The following is a 20,093-nucleotide window of genomic DNA, read 5'->3' on the forward strand; positions in this document are numbered from 1 at the left end:
GAAAAATCAGATATATTTTTATTGATTCGGGGTTTGCACCCAGGACGTCGAGACGATACAAAATGCGTGCCTATTATGTATAAATTTCGTTCGTTCGTATCGTTGATTTTATTTTACCAAAAATGTCTTAATTATTTACTTCTCAATCTATCAGATTTTAAAGTTGACGGTGATAGTGCCCTTGCTATATAAGTTAATGTCAACCTTTTAAATTTACTTTTACCGTATCTTCAAGGATTTTTTTTAAATATGCGGAAAATGTATGTCCGGATTTTAGCTGGATTTTTATTTACAAAATATATAACATGCTATACATGAGACTCTTAATGCGCTTAAGAATTAATATTATATGATTTCATAAGATGTAAATTAAGAAAATACTGACTAATGTTATTGCAACTTTGATATTTTAACACATCGTTTGCAATGAAAACTATTTTTATAATTGATATTTAAAAAAAAATTGATATTCTGACTATTGTTCTTTTTTTAAATGATATATATATAATTATATAAGCATGATTAAGCACACACACACACAATACTGTGGTACTGGTGTACACAATACTTTTACTGGTGGTAAGGCTTTGTGCAAGCTCGTCTGGGTAGGTACCACCCACTCATTAGATATTCTACCGCAAAACAGCAATACTTGATATTGTTGTGTTCCGGTTTGAAGGGTGAGTGAGCCAGTGTAATTACAGGCACAAGGGACATAAAATCTTAGTTCCCAAGGTTGGTGGCGCATTGGCTATAAGCGATGGTTGACATTTCTTACAATGCCAATGTCTAAGGGCGTTTGGTGACCACTTACCATCAGGTGGCCCATATGCTCGTCCACCTTCCTATTCTATAAAAAAAAAAATATCTTGTATGGCAAAGGTAGAAAAACAAATATTAAAATAAAAATATGAAAACTCATTTTTGTCTCTTGAATTTTATCTGCACTGTCGTGTTTCCCGTGCCTCTAATGTATCTTGTCTATAATTTATATTTATGTTATTTTAATGTGCCTGTTTATTACCAGGTAGCATCACAAACTACGTTTCAGGATTAAGAAATTGGCCAAAATACTGTATTCATTATAATATTGCAATATAAATATTGGTTTGCATTCGAAAAGTCCAAATGACTTCTTCATTGACTCGGAATGTTTGCCATTTGACTGCTTTGAAGTGATGTTAGTTGTCTTCGTAGAATTTTGGATTCCTCTGTTTTTATCATCAGAAAAAAATACTGGTGTATACGTTAAACAAACTCGGCATATTTATAATTTACTTATTCTGGGCGAAACAAATATCCCATATATATTCTACACATCGTATTAGAAGATTAAAATGTGCTAAGCTCGTAAATTTTAATCTTGCACGTGACTTATTTTCGAGTGCTAAGTCTCTTGTTGTTAATTGCTAAAGTTTTAACAATCGTCTTTTCTGCTATGCAAGATTTTATTACAAAAAACCAAATGCTCCCTAATTACAATAGGATACACTGCGTAATTAATCAATTAAACTACGTATTAGTTTCTGAATATGAAACGTTTCTCCAGCTATGAATCACTAATGGCCCGTTGCTGTTATGAATAGAAAATCCTAGACTTCAAAATAAAAATTAAGGAAAATATCAACGGCTTCTTGTCGCTACTGCACTAGCCTGGGTGATAAATTTTGTCAGAATATCATCAATACACATAACAAGCTCGAAATGAATAATAAACATAAATGAAACACTTGAAAAAAAGGTGTTTATAGAGATTTGAATCCGCGACCTTCGGTTGAATTCACGCGCTCTATCCACTGAGCCATCACGGCTTTTTAATTTAAGTATAGCAATCCGAATCGCGTTTATTGTGATAATAAAGTATATATAATCGTATATAAATCAAATGTCACATCTGTACAGTTTTATATCCAATTAAGAAATTAAGATCGTTTCTCGTGTAATATGCTATTGCGCGTGAAAATTCAGTGGAAGCAGATGGGCCGGTTGCACCAGTTTTTAATTTTGATTAGGCAAAGGCATTATTCTTGAAATCCTAATTAGTAACGGCCTTATTTCTAAACGTAGCGAATGTTTTATTAAACGCTGATTTTACTCTTTCTGTCTTCATCAATTTGACATTCGATAGAAGAAGACACAACATCGTTTAACTAAACATATCCAAACCTCTAATTAACATTTCTAGGTAAAGTAATAATTATACTATAGGGAACTACATGTTCTATGGTTAAGTTCTATGGTTTAGTTGTCTGTCTGTCATTGTCAAAATGTCAATGTCTATGGGCGTTTGGTGACCACTTACCATCAGGTGGCCCATATGCTCGTCCGCCTTCCAATATTATAAAAAAAAATGTTTTTTTTCGTCGAGCCGTTACAATACTGCCGGACTGTATTATTTTTGTAATTTATTGCTTATGAAAGTCACCTTGTTATATACTCAGCAGTTAATGAAACTGAATAAATATATAAATTGAAGATAAACCACAGGACTCAGCTACATAAATAAAAATACTATTGTCTTATAATTTAAATATAAAATATCCATCTCGCGAATATATTTATAGTTGCGTTGAGCCAAAAAACAATTCATTAGCATAACATTTTAATCTTTGTACTTATATTGCGTCAAAACTCAAAGTACATACTTATTATTTGTTGTACAAACATTTGATGCAACACTACAAGTGGGCATTCCTAGGTCGAACTTTGATGGGTCGTTACATAAGCGGTTGTTAAATATTGCCCATAGACAATCTAAACCATGCAATTATATAATAATTTAAACTATCAAAAGCCGTCACGTTAAATAAAAATTTCATTAACGATTAAGACATCTTTGCTTTATGCCTTTTGGCGACGAGATCTGATCAAAATGGGATATTTTATTTATTAATTAAGAGCAATACGGTGCCACCGTAACATGACTGTTTCCAGTATTTCCACTAGAGCACGCATTGACTCCTTCGACTTTGCACGCGACGCGCGTCAGACGGCGCGCTCCGAATTCGCGCCAACGCGAAACAACGTTCCGTTTTAAAAAAAATATATTTAATCATGCTTGTAGCAAATAAATACGTAATTTAAATTTAAAAAAGACACGTACTGAAGTGCTTAACAAATTTAATTAAAAAAAGAAAACTGACAAATTTTTGGCGCGAAGTGTAGTGATGTGATTTATGAAAGTGTAAGTGGCTATTTCCACGAGTGTTGTATATGAGTTTACATTATATTTAAGCAGGTGTACGATAAGGCGGTTGTTTTGTCAAGGTTGACGCAATTTTATGGCTTACCTATTAACGATTCACGACGACATATAATTTTAGCAATCAAAATATTAGGAGATAACATATTAAATAGTAAATGTATTTATTTAAAAGGCGACATTAAGTCTTTCTTCAAAGACGGTTATAAAAATAGTATTAAAAATAGTTATAAAAGTAGTAGAAAAATCCTAATGAACATAGAAATATAATATTAATAATCCGTATCAAAACTTAAGCTTTATAATTCGTAATATCTCTTTATATAATAGTTGCTTCAAACTAATCTAAATATATAAAATAACAAGCGCGCATAAATAAAAAAAAAATAAAAAAAATCATGTAATATTCGTTGTTCGGCATTAAAGATGTAATGCGTATTAAAAAAAAAAGTTTGTACTTAAATATGAAATATTAATTATAGATTATAAATGTGTTAATTTACAATATTAATAGACAGATTTATCTTAACATGTAATATGTAAACAAACTGATAACCTCTGAAAACATAAGTATCTTCGTGGCTATTTTGGTCACATATATAAGTTAATTGGATACATCATTTATATACAAATTATAATATAATTAGTAAAATCCTATTCCTCAAGTTCTCTTAAGTGGCCTTTGCACGGCTGTGATACAAAAGTGGCTGTTTTTTTTACTTTAAAAAATTATATACAGTACAGTATACTTAGTGATTTCTATAAATATAAAAAAAAAACAAAATGACGGAGTTTGAGTCGGCTAGCGATGAGATGACCTAACCCGATGCATTAATTTTATCGTATCCACTTCTTGGAAAAGCTTCAACACTTAGTAAAAATGTTTGTAGGTAAACCTGAAAATTTAGGTATACTTATTAATTAAGCAAAAGCATTTTATACTTTTATTTAAATTATTTAGATTTATTTAACCATAGTTTATTTAGTATGTCAAGTAGTGAAAAAATATAAAAAAGTTAATAAAATAATATTAAAAATATTCGTAGATACATATAATTAATAATATATCACCTTCAAATGACTTTGATATAACCTTAAACATCGTTAATTAATTATTATATTATTAATACCTATGTTATTATCATTGGGGTTCATTTTAATGTCATTTATGTATATGTCTGCCTGTATCTTAAATCACTACTTATTACAAGTTAAATAACCGCAGAAAATATTTTCAAGTATAACACTGCAACACTGCGTTACATTTTAATTTAAAGAACACTAACTGCTCCTCGCGACTCATATCTTCGGCTCCTTGTCCAGTACCTGCAATTCTATCTCAAAATTGATATTTGTATCAATTTTTTATATCTTTGGATATTCATCTCAAAGTGTAATCACAGACACAAGAAACATAAAATCTTAGTTCTCAAGGTTGGTGGCGCATTGGCTATGTAAGCGATGGTTAACATTTCTCACAATGCCAATGTCTATGGGCGTTGGTGACCACTTTCCATCAGGCCCATGTGCTCGTTCGCCAACCTATTATATATAAAAAAACTCATTTTTCTACTCCACTTTAAAGTTGAAATTTCGAAAAATCCTTTTTTAGTGTACTTTCCAGGCTTCCAGGCTCAGTAGATTTGGCTGTGCGTTCATAGTCAGTCAGAAAATAAAATTCTATAATATAGAAAAAATTATATCGAACCCGGCGAAACTAACAAAAATCTTCTACTGTTGTTATATACGGATATAGGAAGTAAGACGGTATTTCTTTCCAAGCCGCTGTCAGAGTTTTGAACATCAATAAGCCAGCTTATTGTGCATATAACAGCATATAATGCTTCTGAAATTCTAAATTTAAATTGTGATGTTGTCTGGCAATAAAACACACAGGCGCATTATAATAATTATTATTTTGTATCATATGTAGACGGACGCGCAAATGGGCCACCTCATGACAAGTGAACCTTAGACATCAGTGCTATAAGAAATATTAACCAATCCTTACATAGCCAATGGCCCAAAAACTTTTTTTTTCTTTATTTAAATTAGGGACTTTTGTCCTACACAGGCCCAAAAACCTTGGGAACCAATATGTTATCTTCCTTCTACCTGTGGTTATACTGGCTCGCTCATCATTCAAACGGGAACACAACAAAATTAAGCTGGACGGTAAAATATGTGCAGACGTGTGACGTACCCGGACGAATTTGTCCAACACCTACCACCCTACCACAGACAAATATTTAAAATAAAGTTAGTCAAGATAGAATAACAAATTGATAAAAAATACTTCTAAAACTGTTATTCGATAAATAATAAATAAAGGTGCTTCTTATTTAAATTTCATAACGTTTAAGATAGTTTATAGCACTTTTCCAATTGCTTAGAGATATTTATTTATTAATATATTATTTTTACAATATGCTTTCACCCGTCCAAAATTTGGAACTTTGGTCACTTATTTTAAATATTTTAATTGAATCATGCCATATATGCTTACCGTCCACTACCTTGTTTTGTTTGCCCTTTTTGCTATTTTTTCTTAAACGATTTAAAAAAAAAAGCAAAAAAAAGTACTTGTCTGTTTAATACGACTTGCCTTATTAGTTGTCTTTTATTACTTCGTTCCTTATCGTAGTATCAAGTTATATAACCAACCTTTCTCAATAAACTATCTAGCGCAAAAATAATTATGTATTGAAATCGGACTACTAGTTCCTGAGAGTAGCTCGTTCAACGATAAATATACAACTTTACAATAACGATATAATATAAATTGATTTTAATAATAAAACCTCTTTCTAACTTGTTTTTTTTTACTTTATAATTCATCATGTAACTTTAATTTAGTAAAATTTTTGTTTTGTATAACAAATAACCTTTAAATGTACCATGTATTTGAGATATAATTATAATCTCCCGTTTTAATAATATAGGCTTGTGTTATCTATAATAGTTTTGTTAGTAACGTCATCGACACATCGAATGACGTCATACTTTATACTGAAGTTTTAAGGACGTGCCAATTTACCAAAATGTTCTAAGCAATTATAATTTTATGGTGATCAATATTTTACATAAGCATTTTATTAATTTAAAGGCGACCCTGCCAGGATCCACGTAGGGAAGAGGGTATTGAAACACACGAATGATACTGTCTGTTTAATAATGAAGTCGCAAATTATTAGTCTTACAGCTATAGGATATATATATATATATATATATATATATATATATATATATATATATACTAAGTTACATCTAATACACACTTACATACTACAAAACCTATTCTTATAAATTTTAGATGATAATTTAAACTTACATTACAATATTATTATATTAAAAATAAATAAAATTCAATAGTTACTTATTGATAAATGAAATATAAAATATATATGTATATTAATAGTGAGTTATATTAATGTTCCAAGTGTTGAGGTCATTGCACTCTTCACGCTGGGTATTATTAGCACTTAGGTACTTGAAGAAAACCTAGTAATTTCGCCTTATAATCCTGAATCATTTTTACTGCATATGAATAAATATAATACAACGAATATGTACAAAAAGTTTGTAAATACGAAACGATTTTTTTATACAATTTAGCGAAACGAGATTTTATTTATTACGAGTGAAAATTAATAACCATTAATTAATTTAAACTACGTTTTAATCTAAAACTTTGAAATGATTTCGCCAATCTAGAAATTAACTAATATTATATTTATAGTTATTTGATGGCTATATGTTATCATATTATTATCTAGAACTGTAAATTTTTAATCAATCAAGTCCATAAAAAAAAGAAATGTTTAAAAAAAATCAACGTGAATATATTACGAAAGTTTTTCTTTTTTTTTGATGTGCTAGCCGATCATGGCCTAAAACGTAAAGCCAAGGCACATTTGGATTTTTTTTAATAAGTTCGTGATTTATGTGTGTAATTTAATTATGTTATATTGAGACGGAAATAGCTATTATAAACCGAGTCTTTAAAAAAATATAAGTAGTAGCCGACGTCAAACAAAAAAGCCGCGTATTGAATTAAACTCCTAATTGGAAAAACTCATAATATGTTAAAGATTATACAAAAAAATAATTCAAACTGAGATAAACAAAGTTCTAAAAGCCTTTCCGTCTTGAAATATTAAATTCAAAATTAGTTAATTCGTTCAAATTGTCCTCTTGCTTGCGCCCACTCTATTTACGTTAAAAAAATGGTGCTCAAAATTTAAATTTCTCAAATTCGAGGCACTGCGGTATGATGCCACAGCTAAACCGGCAACAGACTACATATTGTTAATTGTATAAATAGATGCCCTCGTAGTGATGTAAAGTGATTATCAGACACACTTTAACTGTTTACTTTGTGTTATCAATATTTACATTATTTACAAATAAGCCTCCCTGATTCTATGTAACCTTGGCCCGTAGGAGATATAGTTTTAACATGCTAAAACCTATTTTATTTTACATTCGTCATTAGCGTGGCAAGTGGCTAAAACAAACAGGACACACGTTTAAAAAAACTACTTAGAACTATAAATAAGATTGTAATGCTGTAGAAGATTAATATTTTTCAGTATACGTCAAAATTGCACATCTGGACTTCCTCTCCTTTTGAGGAAAAGGCTTGGTGTTTGTTCCAACATTCTGCTCCAGTGCGGATTGGTGGATACACGTGTGACTGATTTTTTGTCAGCACGGACAGTGCTGACATTCATCACTCAGCTCGAATTATAAAGACAATTAAGCAAATGAAAATTTAATGCTTGACCTGAATTGATTCCGTAACTTTCAGTTATGCTTTGTGTTCTAGCCCAATGGTTAGAACACAACCTATGTCAGCCAGACTATGTCAGCTCAGCTAGAGCGAGTAGATATATATAAATAAAATAATTAAAATATATAACAGAAATGATAACTGCATTATTTCGTAGTTAGGTTTTAAAACTTGTGTATACGTTTTTTATTTAAATCGTTTCGTAAACAATTATCCGATACAATATTCATCTACAAGTGACACGCGTGACCTGTATATGGTAATACTTATATCATAAACTCACTAGTGTAAACTACAACGGACGCACGCGGCGTGAACGCATTATATACGAACAACAAAAGTACTAATTTGTATATATAAGATAAGCAATCATTTAAAGACAACGCGCGTCGTCCATAAGAAACCACTTAAACTCCATTTTAACTAGTCTTTAGAAAATTCACACAACGACTTGCCACAATTATGTGAATCATTTGTCATATATAAGTTACTAGATAAAGTACGGCATGCATTGTAATAGTCACGAAACAATATTTTCAGTGCTGAGTTAGTGAGCAGTCACGCCATCTGGTAGCGAATTACGCCAAAGTGGATAGAATAAAACAAATTTGTTTCAATTTTCATGGTTATCGGTCAAACGGTGGCGAACTCTAATAATGTTAAACAGGCATACCAACATTTATTTTTCTATCTATATACAAGTTTTATTCCTATGGATTACTTAGATCTTATTACGAGTAACTTTGAACTGATCACGAGAGACCGCATTAAATCTTAACTGCAGCAATTTACTTGATGTTTGACGTCATCGCAACCAATCAAGTAATAAGTATAATCCACTATATAAAAACAACGTAAACATCTGTTGAGCGTAATCTTGAAATCAATAAATCGATGAACATTGCATTAGGCAATTCGATACATTAGTCTATTTGTACAACTTCATTACATCAATGAAAATTATACCAAATATCGACTTAGTTATAATTTATGTTTATCATCATCGGGAATTTACCTAAGATCGTTCCATACGTTTTCCAAACCCAACCAATATATTATATAGTTCCTAATTAACGTACCTATGTATTAATTTGCGGTAAATTTTCATTTAATTTTGGAATTTGATTCAAAATTTCTCGTAAGAACGTACTTACTTGGATAAAGTATACTTTAATTATTAAATATATTGCATACAAAATTATTTTAAAAAACATTACCATGAAAAAACCGTCGTGTGATTCTTCTTCCTAGAAATATATTCAAACCGTGTCCTTGATTGGTTTACGTGAACACAGACAATTTGAACATGACTGTGTAACATCATTGTTCTCATACTAATGCTTAGATTATAACAAATTACTCATTTTCTATGTGCAAGGAAATAATCATTGCGAACAAGCTTCATAATTAGAAGGAAGTATCCGCAAACCAGCATTACTACAGAGCGTTGGGTTAATCTTTTACTTCCATCTTGCAACTAGATAAGCGATTTGATCTTTATATAAATAAGATGAAATGAACATTACAAATAACAAGTTTAAAACTAACAACAAATATGTTTAAAGTTAATATAAATACTAGTACTGGTGGTAGGGCTTTGTGCAAGCTCGTCTGGGTAGGTACCACCCACTCATCAGATATTCTACCGCAAAACAGCAATACTTGATATTGTTGTGTTCCGGTTTGAAGGGTGAGTGAGCCAGTGTAATTACAGGCACAAGGGACATAAAATCTTAGTTCCCAAGGTTGGTGGCGCATTGGCTATAAGCGATGGTTGACATTTCTTAGAATGCCAATGTCTAAGGGCGTTTGGTGACCACTTACCATCAGGTGGCCCATATGCTCGTCCACCTTCCTATTCTATAAAAAATAAATAAATAAATATTTATTCAATAGAGAATCTACATTTATATGTATAAGGTATATGCGGAAATTACATTCACGATATTCAATATATACAATACATTTTAAAATCTCAAATTTCATTAACATATATTTACGCGAGGCGAGATGGCCTGGTGGTTAGAACGCGTGACTCTTTACCGATGATCGTAGGTTCTAACCGGGCAAGTACCACTAAAATTTCATGTGCTTAATTTGTATTTATAATTCATCTCGCAACAATAAATTCTGCCACATGTGTATTCTACCAACCCGCATTGCAGCAGCGTGGTGGAATAAGCTCCAAACCTTCTCCTCAAAAGGGAGAGGAGGCCTTAGCCCAGCAGTGGGACATTAACAGGCTGTTACTGTTATATTTACGCGATCGAAGTGACGGCACAACCACAGATATAATATAGAAATATACTTGTTGCAAGAGTTAAAAAATAACAATTGAAACTTGTCGAGTAATTATTAAGATGTTAAAAAAAAGTATAAAGTATAAAACATCGCATTACCTTGGACTATGTACTCTTAACTGGTTTTATTATTATCCTTATATTGTTATTGCTTTAAAATCGTAAAAAAAAAATTAAATCAGCAAGATTATTAAGGAAAATGAGTTATATACAGAACAATTTTATTTAAGTAAAAGCAACTTGTATTTGATAGTGAATAAATAATGTGTATAAAATAATAAATAATATAAAATAATATAAGTATGTAATTAATTTTATACACGAATTACGAGTATAAAATTAATTACATACTTATAGTCTATTCCAACCACGGGTGCAGTAAAGACAAACGACTTTGATGTTGAATTCAAGTGATATCGAATTCAATTCATTGGTTCTAATTATGGACCCCATACCGCCAAAAAGCAATACTTATGATCGTATCGTTACGTTTCGGTTTGAAGGGTGAATGAGCCAGTGTGATTACAGGCACAAGGTACATAACATCTTAGTTTCCAAGGTTGGTGGCGCATTGGCGATGTAAGAGATAGTCAATATTTCTTGTATATATGGGCGGTGATGACCACTTACCAGGTGGCCTTTGCAAGCAAGCCTACCTCATATTTAATAAAAGAAAAATGGCGTTTTGAACGGAAAATCGGAACCTTTGAAATAAAATAAAAGTCGATATAAGTAGTAAAACGCTGTTGTATTATAAATATAGATATATTAATCATGGACTGTTTGTAGTGTATATTATAGCACAGCTTTTAAAAAATCGCAGCGATGTAATTTTAAAGTTTATTTATCTGTACTATTTCATCGATTGGAATAAACTGATCTTTGACTATTTTCCGTACACTTGACAGTTGACCTAGACGTCTATTTAACAATAGACTTATATTTACAGAACAAGTAATATATATGTAATCTTCATGCATATATAATTTTTGTAGATGGCCTTAGAAAACTTTTTACTATTCCTAGATATATGTTATCTATGTGTTTTGTTTTTTTCAATATGGCGGCGGGATGCTCGTATGATTCAAAAAACACTTTTCTAAGTATCATCATTTCACGTGTCTCAAATGTAACACTTGTGTAATGTTTTGTCGTAAAAAGTGTCATTGTTCACGCAATCTCGATCTGAAAGTTCACCAAGCTGCGGTACCAAGTTTATAATTGACGGATTCAGTTCAATTTCCGCATTATTTAATCATTCATCAAGTCGAATGACAGATAGTTTGTAATGAGAGAAAATATATGATATCTTAGAACGTTAGCTTAAACCTACTTTTGATATTAGCCTAGTTCTATAAATTGAGAAAAAAATTGCTATTTTTTTGTGACGATATTTAGCTTTGAATATTGTTTATTTTTTTTTGTAACGTTCTCTTTTTGAATCACTGATTTTATTGGTCTTTATCTTATTACTTAATGGTCAGTATTTTTGTTTTTAATTTTATTCTTAGGTGTACAAGTATATTTGCATTGTATTGTCATTGGTAAGTGGCAGCCGATGATGCAATGAACAACCAATCAGCGTTCAGATTAAAGCCAAATTAATTAATTTCACTTTGACCAACATTTCATAAACTAGAAGTAAATTGTATGTATTATTTTGTCCCCTACCTTTACAAATCGTACCACAAATGCGAAACGATAAAATTAGTGTATGAGGTAACATTCAGAGAGATCAAAGTAATTGCGTTGTTGGTGCATTATGACTCACCACAGCGATTTTAGATTGATATTATCATATTCCTAACACATTCTCTAAAGTACCTTTGATTGCAATCATTAGTGTCCAAAGTAGATAGTATCTTATGTTTATCTACAACGTAAGAGTAAGTTTCAGTTACATACCTATATGGTATTACCAAAGACAGTAATACTTTTGACCAAAGATGATTTCCTTTAGACATATCGAATCAAAAATAAATAAGTAAAAAAATTAAAATACACAAAAACGAATTTAGTCTCCACATATTAAAAAAAACAAATAAAGGCAGGCGTAACCTAAAATTATAACTAAGCAACTAAGAATGTACATAAAACAAAAAAAATTAAAACTATTTAAGTTTTTTTTTAAGTTAAAAAATAACAGTCGCTAAAATTTTAGTACTAGACAAAAGCCTCTTCTCCACGTAAAAAAAAAGTTTCTCGCTTTTTCTACCACACTGCGGGTTTGTCTATAAGCATGTGTCAGAATTCCATCTGACACATACAGGTCTAACGATATTGTCATTATCCGCCGAGCCACGGTATAAATTATATACATAAATGAAGGAGATGGTGGTGCTTTCAGGATTTCTTGCTATAACATGCGATATTCCGTTAAGATACTTTTAACTTCTTTTGTACAGTAAAGTACAAGTGTACACAATAATTTGCAAAATGTAGATGCTATGTGCTAAGCATTTTATGTAAATTCTTCTATAGCGTTTGTATTTGCATATAAAACAACTAAGTATACAATTTTTACTGATGTAATCTGATATGACTTTCGTCGAAAAATTGACTCGCACTGATTACAGATTTATTCATATAATCGTAATATAAGAGATTCTGAACGTATTGGAGCGTGTCCATTGCGGGTCAGTGTGTTTTAGATTTTCTCATATTATCGTCTTATTATTTGAGGAATTTAGTTTTGTGTATCATGTTTTACAACTCAATCTCTTAAACAACGTATTTCACAAAGAATATTTAAAAAAATATACTGAGGTACACTTATACACTTCACTTGACTAAAAACTCAAAAATAACTTAATTAAGTATTCATTAAAAGGTTTCGTATGTACTACAATAGCACTATGCAATACCTTAAGTTGAAGCCAAGCCCGAAAATGTACTACTATGTTTCACTTAGCAATGCATCAAATTTGATTATATATATGATTATGTTATAAAATAAAGTGTAATTATAATTATGTAAAAAGAGATCAGACAAACCACGAGTGAAACACAACATGGAAGGGACCGAGGCTGTCTTATATCGGATTAATCTTTTAGCCTCGTCGATGCGTAGCCGGAAAGTTGCAACCCCTGCAACGCCTGTAATGTCTTCTTTGGTTAAGAATGCATTACATCCTAGGGACCCAATTACCAGTGCGTTAAAAAAAGTAATTAAACTCGTGAATTTTAACAGGAGATTCCTTCTTCTCAAGAGAAGAGGAGACCTTGCCTATGAATGGGTTATATTTTATAAAAATGCAAAACACTTTAAATTATATAATTCTTAGATAATTAATTGCATAATGGTGATCATAATTTATTATTATTAATCAATCAATTTTAAGTTACACGAGATCTCACCGCCTTGTGAGATCTCGCGTAACATAAATCATCGGTGACTTCTCGACTAAGCAAGTTTCTCTCATTTAGCAATTTGCGAAAATGATGGTGAATCTAAATAGCTTATAATGGTCGCGCATTATGAATACAAGAAATATATATTTGCAAAATTTAATCACTTTTCATGCCGTAATTAGGAAGCGATGACCGATTATGCGAAGCGATGGAAATGTTTAATTGGTTTAACAAAATTCGTTAACACACACGTTACATCACACAATCGACGATCGTGTTCGATAATTTTCATTGGTATATTTATATATCCTTTAAATATTTTTACAGGAACAGTAAAATTAATTAAATCTGAACTTATTTAAAAAAATACATTATTAAAAAAAGGCATATTATTCTTTACATGATTATATAGATGAGAAAAAAGCGAGGATTTTGTATTAGTTGTTTTTTCATGCGAGGTATATAAATTTAATTGTACATTATTTAGGAATAACTAATATTTTTATTGTCTATTGTTCTAGAAAGAATCCGTTTAGGACTCAGGTCAGTCTCTTTAATATATAAATTACCTGGGCAATCAAGATTCGCTCGGCTCTAGTTTAATTATAGTAGTTACAAGAAAATGGTGGAAATTTACGTTTTATTCAAGAATTCTTGAAATATATAAAGTTATAACTTTATCTAGATACAAAATTTAAAACAAATCGTTATAGCCATTTCTGAAATATATATAGATACGCGAAATAAATTTATACATAACAAATATAGATAGCAGAAAAAGACGAGAAGTAACCAATAGGAATATTAAATATAAACCAGCATGTCTTATTTTATTCACAATTAAGCGATTCATTCTTTTCTTATTATATTTTGATATATTTTGTAAATTAGAAATATGACTACACTTAGTAAGAAATTTTATTATTATTTAATTTTAATTACAAAAAACATTTTAAATTTTATAGAAGTAATATATAATAATCGTATATATTATATACATGGCCAAGTAATACATAACTTAAACCTTATCGAAAACTAAGACTGATTACCATATAACTTGATTTAACACAATAAGAATTGCAATACAAAAAGTAACAAATGTATAGTTAAATTTAAATTGTTTATACCAATTTGAAGTAACTGCATACATACCTCACGATTTATTCTCAAAAATAAATTATTGCAAAACCTGTTATTAAAAATAAAAATAAAAGACTTGCATTAATTATCTTAACCAAAGATAACACACTTGACAAACATTGCTTATAATAATTAGTGACTTGAACAGCCTACAAGTGAAAATACAAAATTATTATTATTTTATTTAAATTTATTTACTTAAAATTTATTCCAGTTTTATTTTGTTATTCGAAAATCCTCGATAATATAATAATATCGAGGAATCCTCGATAAAGACGAATAAATAACGAATCCCTTTAGGGAGAAATAGGATGGTAGCATCCAATTAATACCAAATTAAAGAATATATTAAAAATAATGATTAAGAATAACATTGTAAAGAAACAAAATACATTTCTCACAAATTCTGACGTATGATGAAACCCGTTTCAATGACGCAATTCAGGTTAAGTCCCAAATTTCCGCTTATTCTGTAATTTGCAAAAAGTGCTAAAACTAATTGTTGACATAAAATGGAAATGGATGAATGTTACAATAGAGTGGTAAAATACAAGAGGATTATATTAAAGAAGGAAAAGTAGGATGGGATAAGCGACAAATGACGAAACGAAATATAAACTAAAGCATATTTACGTAATCTTAAGTTTACATCAACCTTTGCGGATGTAATCATGTTAACATGGAACTTGAGTTAATGCAAAAATATACAAAGGAAATAAAACTATAAACGTGTACATATACTCAGTATAATATAAGTATATATATATTTTAATATAATCTACATTTGTTGAATAATGAGGTATACCTAACATCTCGCTACGACCCACGGGTCGGAGCAGTAATGTGCAGAGCGGCATGTATCGCACACACACACAAACGATCCACACGATCCCACGTTTCGTTTATTATTTCATTTATTTCTATAAACAGTATTTACCTTGATATTATGTACTCGTTGTGGTTAGGGTATTTTATGGGTGGATACGACAAAAACCCAAGGAGTTGGAGTAAATCATTCTATAATAAAATCGCAATATCTATATACAACTGAAGCAATCAGAAGATTTCTTTTTTTATTATTCCCGATATATTAATTAAAACAATCATAAGCAATCATACAAACTAACTTGAAATTAATTTAACAATCATGTATAATTATTGTATCCAGAAATCCATACCAGTCATCCTTTTAATGACTTTATCACAAAAAAGAAATCAATTGATTTGATTCGAGTCTGACTGAATTTAAAAAATTCCTGAACCATATAAGGTATACGTGAAATTCTAAAATTATTTAAGGCTATTATTTTTAATTGTTTCGATTTTATTGATAACGGTTATAAGAATATAACAAAATATAAATAGAAATTTATAACGCGATTCTAATTTCGAAGGTTTTTAGAAGATTGATCTTTTCTAGTCTATACTAGTTTATATATTGTGTGATATTATAAGTTACCTATGTAGCTGATGATGACTCGCTATCCTTTTTTAATATTACACGTAACAATCACACACGATATGAAATGGAAAAATTATTAATCTTGTCGGAGATCAGTAGTCGCGTAAATAAAAGTTACCGCCACCGCGTTTTCGAAGGCTTTACTTTGATTATAACAAAACTTTTTTGACGCCTAAAATTGGCGAAATTAGCAAGAGGCCTGATGAGCCAGGGGTTTCCTTCGTCCATATATACTGGTATATAAATGGACGAATATATATAAGAAATATAAATCTCTACTAAAACTGTCAACGGGCCTCGATATGATCTAAGACAATAATAATAATAATTTTATTTATATTACTCGCGAAAAACATCTTACAAAGAATAATTACAATTAAAAATTACTACAAAAGGTATGTGATCTATTTGAGTATATATTAATAATAATAATTAAAGTAATAAGTCTGTAGCACCTATTTATACTGTTTACGCTCACCATTAAAACTGGAACCTAATAAAAATTTGTAAGTGGCTGTACAAGACCCCAACACTAGAGAAAAGATCACGTACTTACGATATAAACATAAAATCGATAGGTCTCGAGTTTTCTAGAACCAGCATACAAATGATCATCCTTTCCAGCGCCCTCCAATTTGTTACACGGACAAAACCACCAAGTTTCTCCCATACATCACTTGCGTAACTCAAGGACGTTTCGATATGATCATTGAACTGCATAGCGAAAGTGTAGTCACTTGACCGGGCCTAGCTTCCCTACATAGACGCTCACCTCGATGAAAGGAAATCCTATTTTCGTAGCGTCAATATATCCGTTGCGCTCCTTATTTAGTAATACTAGAAATATTACTTTTTTTTACTATCATTATTTTTGCTTTCAACTTCATTTGGGCTGAGGTTATTAGGGAATACCTACCTTCCATAGAAATGACTGTAATGAAAGGTACTATATATATTAATACGAAAGTGAGTTTGTTTGTTATGCTTTCATGTCATAACTTCTTAACCCATAGTCATGAAATTTTACATATACGTTCTCAGGGGTACAGAAAAGGACATAATATACCTAATATCTGTTCACGCGCAGGCGAAACCTCGGGTGGAATCTAGTTTCTAATAATAAAAAATTATTAACGAAAGTATAAATATAAAGTATACTTATATTAAATATAAAAAGAGTGGATAGCTAAAGCCATTAATATTTCATTACGTGACAACATTTAACATAATTATATTGTTGAGAGATTATCTACACATTTGTCTTGGTTCAATATATTTTTTAAACATATCTTCGTATAAAGGAATTCCGGTTTTTGCTGATGAAAGTGGTCACTACGAGACGGTAACGGGAAAGTGTATACGACTACTCTGTCGGCGGAAACATTGGTCATTTGTCATTTTATATCTCTTTGTATGACGGTAAACAAAATATTTCAAATTAAAAAAAAGCTGAAAATTATTGTGACTATAATAACTATGTAAATCAAAATTTAACAACAAACAGTAACAGTTGTTTTCGTTTGATTTAACCACAACCTCTGATGTTCTAAAATGAATAGCAAATGTATAAATTGAATTTATGATTATAAGTAAGTAATAAATAAATTATACCATATTCTAGTGGATTTTAAAACGTCTAAAACAATCACATTTAAAGTTACTATTACATTGTATATTCTACCGAGTAGAACCGCTAATATAAATTTATTAAATACAATTGAATAATTATATATGCTCAATTAAAATCAATGAATACTTACTCATAATTTATATCATCTTTTGACGAGCCGGTTGTCGTAGTTGGTAGATACTTGCCTTTCACGCCGTTGTGGGTTCGCATTTGTGTGCATGAACATGTCTGTTTGTATCTATCTATATCTATATAAGTATGTATTTCCAAAAGAAAAATAGTATATGTAGTATATCAGTTGTCTGGTTTCCATAGTTCAAGCTCTGCTTAGTTTGGGATCAGATGGCCGTGTGTGAATAATGTCATATTATTATATTATTAAGCTAAATTATTACATTATTTAGCTTAATTTTGACATAAAAGTAGTTCACCTCGTTAACTATGTCATGCCCTTTTTGCCTGTCGTTACACTGGTTCACTCACCTTTCAAACCTGAACACATCAATATTAAGTATATTTGTTTGAATGCAGGTGCTGCGCAAAGTATTCTCTGTTTTCCAACTTCGGAAGCTGCGGTAGCCACATAATTAATGATCTGTGAATTGTATAGGTTAAGATATGATGGGTGTACTGTCCAAACGGATAAAAGTATATTTTGACATGGACTTTGAATATATAAAACAAAAGCCAGTTCATGCGTTCGTTGTGCTGACTAGGCATAGTCTGTCACTTCAGTAAGGCAGTATTTTATAAGAACAATCTCGAACTCACCGCAGAACACAGTCTCGAAATGTCTGAAAGTGATATGCGACATTGACAGTAATAATTATACAGTAACAGTAACAGCCTGCGAATGTCCCACTGCTGGGCTAAGGCCTCCTCTCCCTTTTTGAGGAGAAGGTTTGGAGCTTATTCCACCACGCTGCCTCAATACGGGTTGGTGGAATACACATGTGGCAGAATTTCAGTGAAATTCGACACAGGCAGGTCTCTTCACGATGTTTTCCTTCACGGTCAAGCACGAGATGAATTATAATAACAAATTTAGCACATTAAAGTTCAGTGCGGCTTACCCGGGTTTGAACCCACGATCATCGATTAAGATTCACGCGTTCTTACCACGAGACCATCTCGGCTTTTAATATTGTAATAATTATAACATTTCAAAAATACACGCATCATATATTATATCACCATAAATCAATTGTCAACATTTCACATGTCGGTAATGAAGTGAGTTCTTACAGATTAGCACAGTTGTTAGGGAAAAGATTTGAAGCCCACAATCACGCTGTTCCAATGCGAACGCGCGGATACATACATTATACAATTTCAATCAACACATGCCGGTTTCCTTGCGATAATTTCCTTCACCGTTAAGCACGAAATGTCAATTCAAGTTATACAGTTACAGCCATAACTATAATCATGTTACCATTAGTAACCATGTTACTACATCCTTAGGAATGTGCAGCCACACATAAATTTCCACGAATCAGCGGAAACTGGGACGCATGCGTACTATGAATGCTAAAAATCACGACGAGGATGACCTTCCGAAGGCGACTTGAAACGTCGTAAACGTTTGAAATTACCATCTATGGGTTAAACTTTACTGATAAACACAACTTGTATCTTTTGTTCGTAATTTTAACGATAAGTGAACAAAGTTAAAACTATCACGCGTAAATATCATAAATTAATAATAATCCCGCCCATAAAGTTCCCACTGCTGGACAAAAACTTCCATGTGGCACTTCTAATCCAATAATATTCCACTGCGGTTGTCTCAAAATTAATTCACGAACACTTCTACGACCACAGATTACGAAAAACTTTTAAAACAGTGTCAGGAAAACAAAGACGCTCTCCTATGTATATGTAGAAAAAAAAACCCTTAGAATCCATGGTTATTTTATAATCCGTCTCGAATTGACAGTTTAAGAAGTAAGAGTTAATAATCCTTGCAGTGCCCGTGTCTACTGGTGACCTTAAAAAAATAAGTAAATAATAAAATTTAAACATGAACGCATAAATAAAAACGATTACTTTTTTATGTTATAAGTATCTGTAATTTTCAGAGTGTCTTTGCGTTTAAATACTTAACATTTATCATTGTAATTATCATTACGTAAGTTTGTTTGACCTTTAGCATAAGATAAATAGAAGTATATTTTATTTATATGCTAGCTTTGACTTCAAAATTATGAACTAAA

The 20,093-nt window shown here is 30.9% G+C and overlaps 1 protein-coding gene across 5 annotated transcripts in view; it reads left to right on the plus strand.

Moving 5' to 3' along the window:
- LOC126771079 (uncharacterized) overlaps positions 1-20,093 on the plus strand; it is a 92,470-nt gene that overhangs the window by 52,725 nt on the left and 19,652 nt on the right. Inside the window, exon 1 of one of the 5 annotated variants that reach the window (XM_050490801.1) lies at positions 2,955-3,267. The exons of 3 other annotated variants lie outside the window; for them this stretch is intronic. The gene's annotated coding sequence lies outside the window, so the exon portion shown is untranslated. Of the gene's footprint in view, positions 1-2,954; positions 3,268-20,093 lie in introns of those variants that run through there. One more of the 5 variants, XM_050490791.1, reaches the window with a different exon arrangement.

Source organism: Nymphalis io, chromosome 1 (genome assembly GCF_905147045.1).
Source record: "Nymphalis io chromosome 1, ilAglIoxx1.1, whole genome shotgun sequence".
NCBI classification, from domain to species: Eukaryota; Metazoa; Arthropoda; class Insecta; order Lepidoptera; family Nymphalidae; genus Nymphalis; species Nymphalis io.